This window comes from Rhipicephalus microplus, chromosome 3 (genome assembly GCF_043290135.1).
Source record: "Rhipicephalus microplus isolate Deutch F79 chromosome 3, USDA_Rmic, whole genome shotgun sequence".
NCBI lineage: Eukaryota > Metazoa > Arthropoda > Arachnida > Ixodida > Ixodidae > Rhipicephalus > Rhipicephalus microplus.
The window spans coordinates 260109162-260116486 of NC_134702.1; the positions used below are offsets into that span (position 1 = coordinate 260109162).

General features: G+C 43.4%; 1 long non-coding RNA gene across 1 annotated transcript; it reads right to left on the reverse strand.

The window, feature by feature from the left end:
• Window positions 1-3228: 3228 nt before the first annotated feature.
• On the reverse strand, window positions 3229-6602 carry LOC142803548 (uncharacterized). Its single transcript, XR_012894162.1, has 3 exons — window positions 6494-6602; window positions 5459-5560; window positions 3229-3540 (listed from the first exon to the last, which is right to left on the reverse strand). It is a non-coding gene; the product is annotated as an uncharacterized LOC142803548 (long non-coding RNA).
• Between the last annotated feature and the right edge of the window lie 723 nt (window positions 6603-7325).

The window sequence follows — 7325 nt, forward strand, 5'->3', positions numbered from 1 at the left end:
ACCGTTCAATGGCTTGCTACGATAAGCGACATCAAAATAACCGTACAGCGAAGGTGATATGGTGTGGATGAGGACTCCATATCGCAAGTGTGGTTTGTATCAAAAGTTTTTGGCCCGCTATACAGGTCTCTTCGTCATTAGGGAGTTTTAGAATACCGTTTGCAAGCGCTGTGGGCGTTGCGGGCGTAGCGGGCACCATATGAGTTTTAGTATAGCGTTTGCCCTGCTGCGAACCGGAACGCATGATCGCAGCGACACCGTAGCCTCGAAACCAGCGCTTGCGGGCCACATGTGGGCAACGCCTCCTAGATTTTCCGTGCCTGCCGGATTATCGGCGGTCATTTCGAAAGCGGCGGTAGTTGGAATTACGGTGGTGGCGCCACTCAGGTAGAAGTGTCTTCAAATAGGTTTTTTTACGTTTTATAGCTTATATGCAACAAAAATAACGTAAAAGGTTTAAAAAGTCATAAACGTGATTATAATTAATCCTACGTAAGTGATGCCGCCATTCAGCAAGCAACTTTTTTAATACAAGGCATGCTCTGAAATTAGTAGCAAACGCTGAAACTTCCGATCTCAAAGGCCAAGTACAAAGACCCTTACCGCTACGTAGGCAGCGCTGTCATAGTTGAACGGCGTTTCGCGCTCATCTGGCAGGCACGGTAAATCTAGGAGGCGTTGATGCGGGCCGCCATCATCACCCGTAATCTCGAAACCAGCGCTTTCGGGCCCCATGCGGGCCGCCATTACCGCACGCAATTTCGGATTTTTTGCGTGCGGTCCGTAAACGTGAACGCCGAATCGCGTTACGACGCACGCGAAGTGGCAGCGACCGCACCGCAAGGGCTCGCAGTGCGCTATTCTAAAACTCCCTGTTTTGTCACGCTTTAGCGACGTTACGTACGTGATATCATGCCTCACATCTTCTGGCCATCGCTCCAAGAAACTGACGTCGTACATGTCGCCTGGTTGAAGCCATACCACACTCGACCCCAAGTCGCCCAGTGGGCATCGTCTGCAACGGGGGAATTGATACGGGACTTTCGTTGAAGTGGGGTATAGAGAAAAAGAAGTGAATGTGTTCTGTGCCAGACCTGACTTCTGCAACCATATATCATCCCGCCTGTACAATAAACATCTCTCACCCGTAACAATATATAGGAACGCGACAGCGTTAAAAAGATCGTTTTACAGAAATTCCGGCGTCGGCCTCATTGGTTGCGAAGACCACGCGACCGCTAATCAACGTGCTATCCAGTGACGAGACGCGTGCTGTGGTGCGCATATGCGTCCTGTCGTCAGTTGGTGTCTCGGGTCGTTCTTTCCAATGCTCTCGTAGCCGAAACGACGGCTAAGTGTCGCTGCCTTTGCTCCATGAAATTTGTACCGTTATCACGGAGGAAGAATAGACAGGAGGGGAAACGGCTCCTTTGTGCGCCACGATTGTCACCCTTCGAATTGTCAGCGAATGTCGTGACAGTGCCACCTACAGAACCACGGCCGAACTGCTGTGCCTGAGCAGCAGACGCGATAAGCATCGTCTGCTTGCACGCTTGTGCTCGCTGCTCAGTGTGTATCAGTGCATAGCTCAGATACATTCGCTAAACGAGATGCAAATTGTTACGACGAGTTTCGCTAAGCTAGCCAGGTAGCCTTGGGAGGGAGACCATACCGCAGTAGTCTCGAAAATTGTCCACTAGCACTAACCAGGTTCTCTTTCACTTTTTCACATTCGCTTGCGGGAGTAGAAATGATATTTGCGGGAACATGGCATACAATATGCAGTAATGGAAAAACATACAGGGGGAGCTTTTTATATTCGAAAAATATAAAGAATAGAAACGATAACACATAAAAAACATTTTTCCATGTGTCTGCTTCAGTGAACCACAAATATTGTATCGACATCTATGGTATGTTTTTCGTGGACATTGTAAACGTCTCTTAGATATCCATAGAAATCCAAATTACGAAGATTAGATGTACCCGCAACTATAAAATGCTCGTCCGAGTAAGGTTGCAGGTACGTTGCACATGGACACTGAATGGACATTTAATAGATATACACAGACATTGCCATTTTTTAAATAAGAGCTTTTTTCGTGCACTGTTCACACTTACCGCATGTAATAGGTGTGCTGGACCAGTAGTTCCATGGCAGTCTTGCTCGTAGCTGCTCGGCTGTACTTTATAGTGGGTATCGAACACCATAAAGTACAGCCGAGCAGCAATTAGCAAGACTGCCATGGGACTGCAGCTCTAACACACCAACTACATGCTTTAAAGCATCAAAGACGTAAAGCTGGCCGGATTACTGTCAGACATCAAACTTAATAAGGCCAGTTTCACGGCGTTGATGCTTTTTATAAGTATACCACACCAGCTAAGAGCCAGACAGCAGTGGGAGCGTAGGCGTCTGGTACACAGAACTACACACGCAGGAAGCCTGAGGATGTGCATAGAAAAAGTTCTCATTCACAAAATTTTAGCAATATTTGCTAAAGAAAACCCAAACAACCTGACTTTATCATCAAGCACAAGCTGCCGTCTAACCTGCATGTTTATGCTGGGTTCTTAAAACCTTAGAGATTAATTGCAGCAGACAGCACACTGTTTTCAAACACACTTATGGAACATAAAATTAAATCGGTCTTTGAATGTAAGTCAAGGTATGTGATTGAAAAAATAGTACAAAATTATTCAATGAAGTTCGCCTTGAACGCTTCGAAGTGATGTGAATCAAAAATTGCCGACCAAAAATCTTTGACGAAGTTCCCCTTGAAAGTTTCAAAATTATGAGAATGTACAAAAATTCAATGAAATCCACTTTGACGCCCTTTAGCAACGTTACGTACGTGATATCACGCCTCACATCTTCTGGCCATGGTTCCAAGAAACTGACATCGTACATGTCGCCCGGTTGAAGCCATACCACACGCGACACCAAGTCACCAATTTTTCATTCACATAACTTTAAGCTTTCGAGGGGAACTTCATTGAGCAAATTTTCATTCACATCACTTCAAAGCATTCAAAGTTATGTGAATGAAAAATTACTATACAAAAGTCTTCAATAAAGTTCACCTTGAACGCTTCGAAGAGATGTGAATAAAAAATTGCTGACCAAAATTGTTCAACGAAGTTCCCCTTCAAAGTTTCAAAGTTATGACAATGTACAGAAGTTCAATGAAGTTCGCTTTGAAGTGATGTGAATGAAAAGTTGCTCAACGAAGTTCCCCTTAAAAACCTAAGGTTATGCGAATGAAAAATTACTGTACAAACGTATACAATGAAGTTCGCCTTGAACGCTTCAAAGCGATAAGAATAAAAATTGCTGACCAAAAATCTTCGACGAAGTTCCCCTTGGATGTTTCGAAGTTATGAGAATGTACAAAAGTTCAATGAAAGTCGCTTTGAATGCTTCAAGTGATGTGAATGAAAAATTGCTGCACGAAAATCTTCAACGAAGTTCCTATTGAAAAGAAGGTCCCCTTGGAAGCTTCATAATGCACCATGGCTACTCATCACAACCAGCTGATCCTAAGAATACAAGAAAAAAGAGAATCAGTATGAGCTACCCAAAAACAGTGAAAAGAAATACGATAAGACATTCCAAGCAAAACTACACTAGCAGTACTGATACTCTATATTATCATGAGAAAAAAATGCTTGGCTTAAATTGTGATGCTCCACTCCTGAACACACAGAAGAATGGAGAAAGATGATGCCTACTTCAGAAACACAGCAAATGCAGATGACTAATGCATACATTAGTAATAACGATGTTACTCATTTCAGCATATGTAAGTATAGCTAGTTCTAGAACCTAAAAAGCACTTTGAAATGTCCTCGCGTCTTACGAGTATCTTATACATACAAAGACATTTCACTAATTTGTGCTTCATTGTAAATGTCAGTTTCAAAACATCCTACTACAAAAGAAAGAGATATTCTCGTACAACAGTGCAGCAGATAAAAGCTACACTGGATACAAACTTGAGTATCCAGCGTATGCGTAATTGTCTGCCACATTGTTTCATAAAGCTATCAGATAACATTCATCTTGCTCAGAATTTCTCAGAGGCGTCTTAAAGTCCAAGTATGATGAGAAACATAACCAATAAATGGATCAACAATACATCAGAGCATGTCCGAGATTGCATGAAGATGCACTAGAGTGCTTTCGTAGGCAAACTCAAGAGGGATTACATATACTGTAGTCTTTATGTGAGATTCAAAAAGCTGTATACTAGTTTTACCATAAATAAGTGCCTCCACTGGATGAGCAGTACTACTGATATAGCCTATTAGCTTACACAAATGCTGGCATATGACCGTTATCATGCTCACACATCACTGTTTCTAGCTCGTTTACCAAGCACGAACTAATCCACACAGCAGATACAAAATTTTTTACAGCGATTTTCAATTACATCACACTGACGGGATACTGAGACCAACGAGCTTTCATAGCAACTGAAAAAAACTGGGCACTGTAGAAATTAGCTGTCAGTTCCTTTGAAGGGCCACTCAGCAGGTTTGACAATTTTGAGCTGACAAGCGCAATGCGTAGAGGAGGCGTTCATGATCACGTCTGCCAAAATTTGCAACGCTACGCGCCGCGGACATGGGTCAACTTTCAAGATGAACGCTGCTCCCCTCCCCTCTGCCGGCTCACGCCTAGAGAATGAGGGCATGACGTGGGCATAGAAATGGCCCTACGTAGACGGCAATGCAATGACGTTGGTCCTCTACGTAGACGACATTGTTCTGACGCTGTAAACAGTATACCACGTGACATGGCAAAAATTCTTTAACACAACATGCGTAGTTTATGTATTTGTTGCTTTAACGGGCTAATAATACTTGAAATAAATAATGAGACGCAATAAAAATTTCATTTTTTTTTCATGAAAATCTACGAGATGCGGGGCTAATGTGCCAGCGTTTCGCATGCGTTCGTGTCCCCATGGTCAGCGCATTGAGCAGCCGACCACCGTGGAACGCTCCTACGCGTTCGCGCACTCATTGTGCTCATCTACTGTACCGCGTCTACGCCAGCGTTTCCAAACCATCCCGCAGAAACAGGCAGAACACCACAAAATAACGCTGGTCAACAAAGCAACGCTGCTCGCGTGCTCGGGGGTTGGACTTGTTTGGGCACGTCGTGCGCACGTCACCTCATGCTCAAATGCTGGAGAGGGTGGCGAAGAGATTTGGCCTACGAAGGTTACGACGAGGAGCGGCAAAGGTTTCGAGCTCGCCTCCTCTCATCCTCGTTCCCCACCGCTTCAAAAAACCTATTTTCTCCGCTCGTGATGAACCGATTTGAAAAATTTTTGCGGAAAAATGTTTCTCATCGGACACCCAACAACTTCCACTGTCTAACCGAAATTCGGTATGGGGCCTAGTGAGTTGCCCTTTAAGCTTACTGCAAAATGCATAGCAACTTTATTACCATTTGCTGCATTCCTGTGCCTTCCTGGGGCATGACGCAACCATTCTCGAACGGCTGCCTCTATGGTGAATTCATTTGCAGGGCGAACGTTTTGCACAGCACCTTTGAGAAAGTGAAAGCAATAATTGATTGAGAGACAAAAAGTGACACCAACTTAAAAAATCAATCAAGCTAATAGCCTGATTTGGTCAACAGCCTGATTTCCTCTCAGATTTGATTGATATGTAGGGTTTAACGTCCCAGATTTCCTCTCAGATGACAATTGTCAAAGGCGGATACAAGATTGTGTCCAGGGGGAGGGGGCAGCTATATAGAAGTCTGATACTTAAAGCTTTACATTTGTAATAAATTTGTAAGTGCAAGTGGCCTATTTAGTAATATTTTGTGCGCTGTGATTATATTCCCCCTGTTGTTTTTTCTTTGACCTTAGGTCTATTTTCATGTTGAAAATAATGTATATATATATATATATATATATATATATATATATATATATATATATATATATATATATATATATATAACTTTGCTATTGGTTGGTGTAGATATGCAACCGTGTCTGGGCCGCCATGAACCCATGCATGTGACGCTAGAGAGTCACACTCTGCTAAATCTTCAAACAGACTGTCAAACTCACAACGGACCTTTTTCCGAACATGACTGTGGGAAATAAACTGTGACATTATAACACCAGTACGACACTACAAAGTAACAAGGAAAAAAGACTTTCGTGATTAAGAGCTTGGCACGTGCACTACACACACATCTTTGTGACTAACACATGAAACACTCAAAGTATGATTTCATTCACATCCCAGCCCGCGAAGTACACCAACTACAGCAGCTACTAACGCTACACAAGCAATACCGCGACGCACAGGTATATTTGCAAACACGGGTATATTTGGACTATGCCTTCATTGTTCACCACGAAACACTGAAGGCATAGTCGGCAACACTGCCTGCGTACAACACGTTAACTTTCAGCTATGAACGCTACACAAACAATACCATGGCGCATATTCAGAAACATACTTTCCTGTTGATCTTTCCTTGCAGCCAAGAAGACGGGGGGAAATCTGCTCAGAGTTGGCAAATCGGAAACAAATGCCGGGTGACGAGAGCCTGCTCGAAACGTGCTGGAAGTAGGCCTAGCAGGCATGACCTACTTTACTTCTGATTTGCTCAGATGGCGGGGCTTCTACGGGAGCGCGTGTCTCCGCTCTCGTTCAACCGCTCGCCGTTGGTGGCGCCACCTACATAACCTGTCTTTTTGCTACTTTGCGGATGGCATTGGAATAAGAAGGCCTGCATTTTGTTGATTCTGTGATTTACTCATGGAATATACGCGTATGTAACTATACCTTTGCTTAGATGGCTGGTCGAGTGAACAGGTTAAGTATTTATTGCAGACTGGTTGAAAAACGTGGAAACCTGTAGAATTGCGTAGGGCAACCTACGTTTCTGAATGACTTTTAGTGTATGTATTTTGAAGTATTTTGCATAAAAAATATGCAATATGAGGGCTCTGTTGGCCAAAATATCACCACAATCACTGAAGTTGAGTGAACAGGTGCTGACTAGAGCCACGCCGCTCGTAGGTTACGGGACTAGCGGCAGAAGGTACGAACTAGACGTGAGCATTCTAACTAATCACGCATACCATGCCGCAAGCAGTAAAAAAAAATAAAAGTGCCCGTTTGCCGTTTTTCAACTTTTTTGTTTTACTGTAATATTTATTTATTATTACGTAATGCCCGCCCGCTACAAAGGTACAGTTTAGAACACTGTAACAAAAAAATGGTCACTACCGTCATCATCATCACTGGCAAAGACACGGAGGAAGGAAAGATGGCAGCCTGCTAAA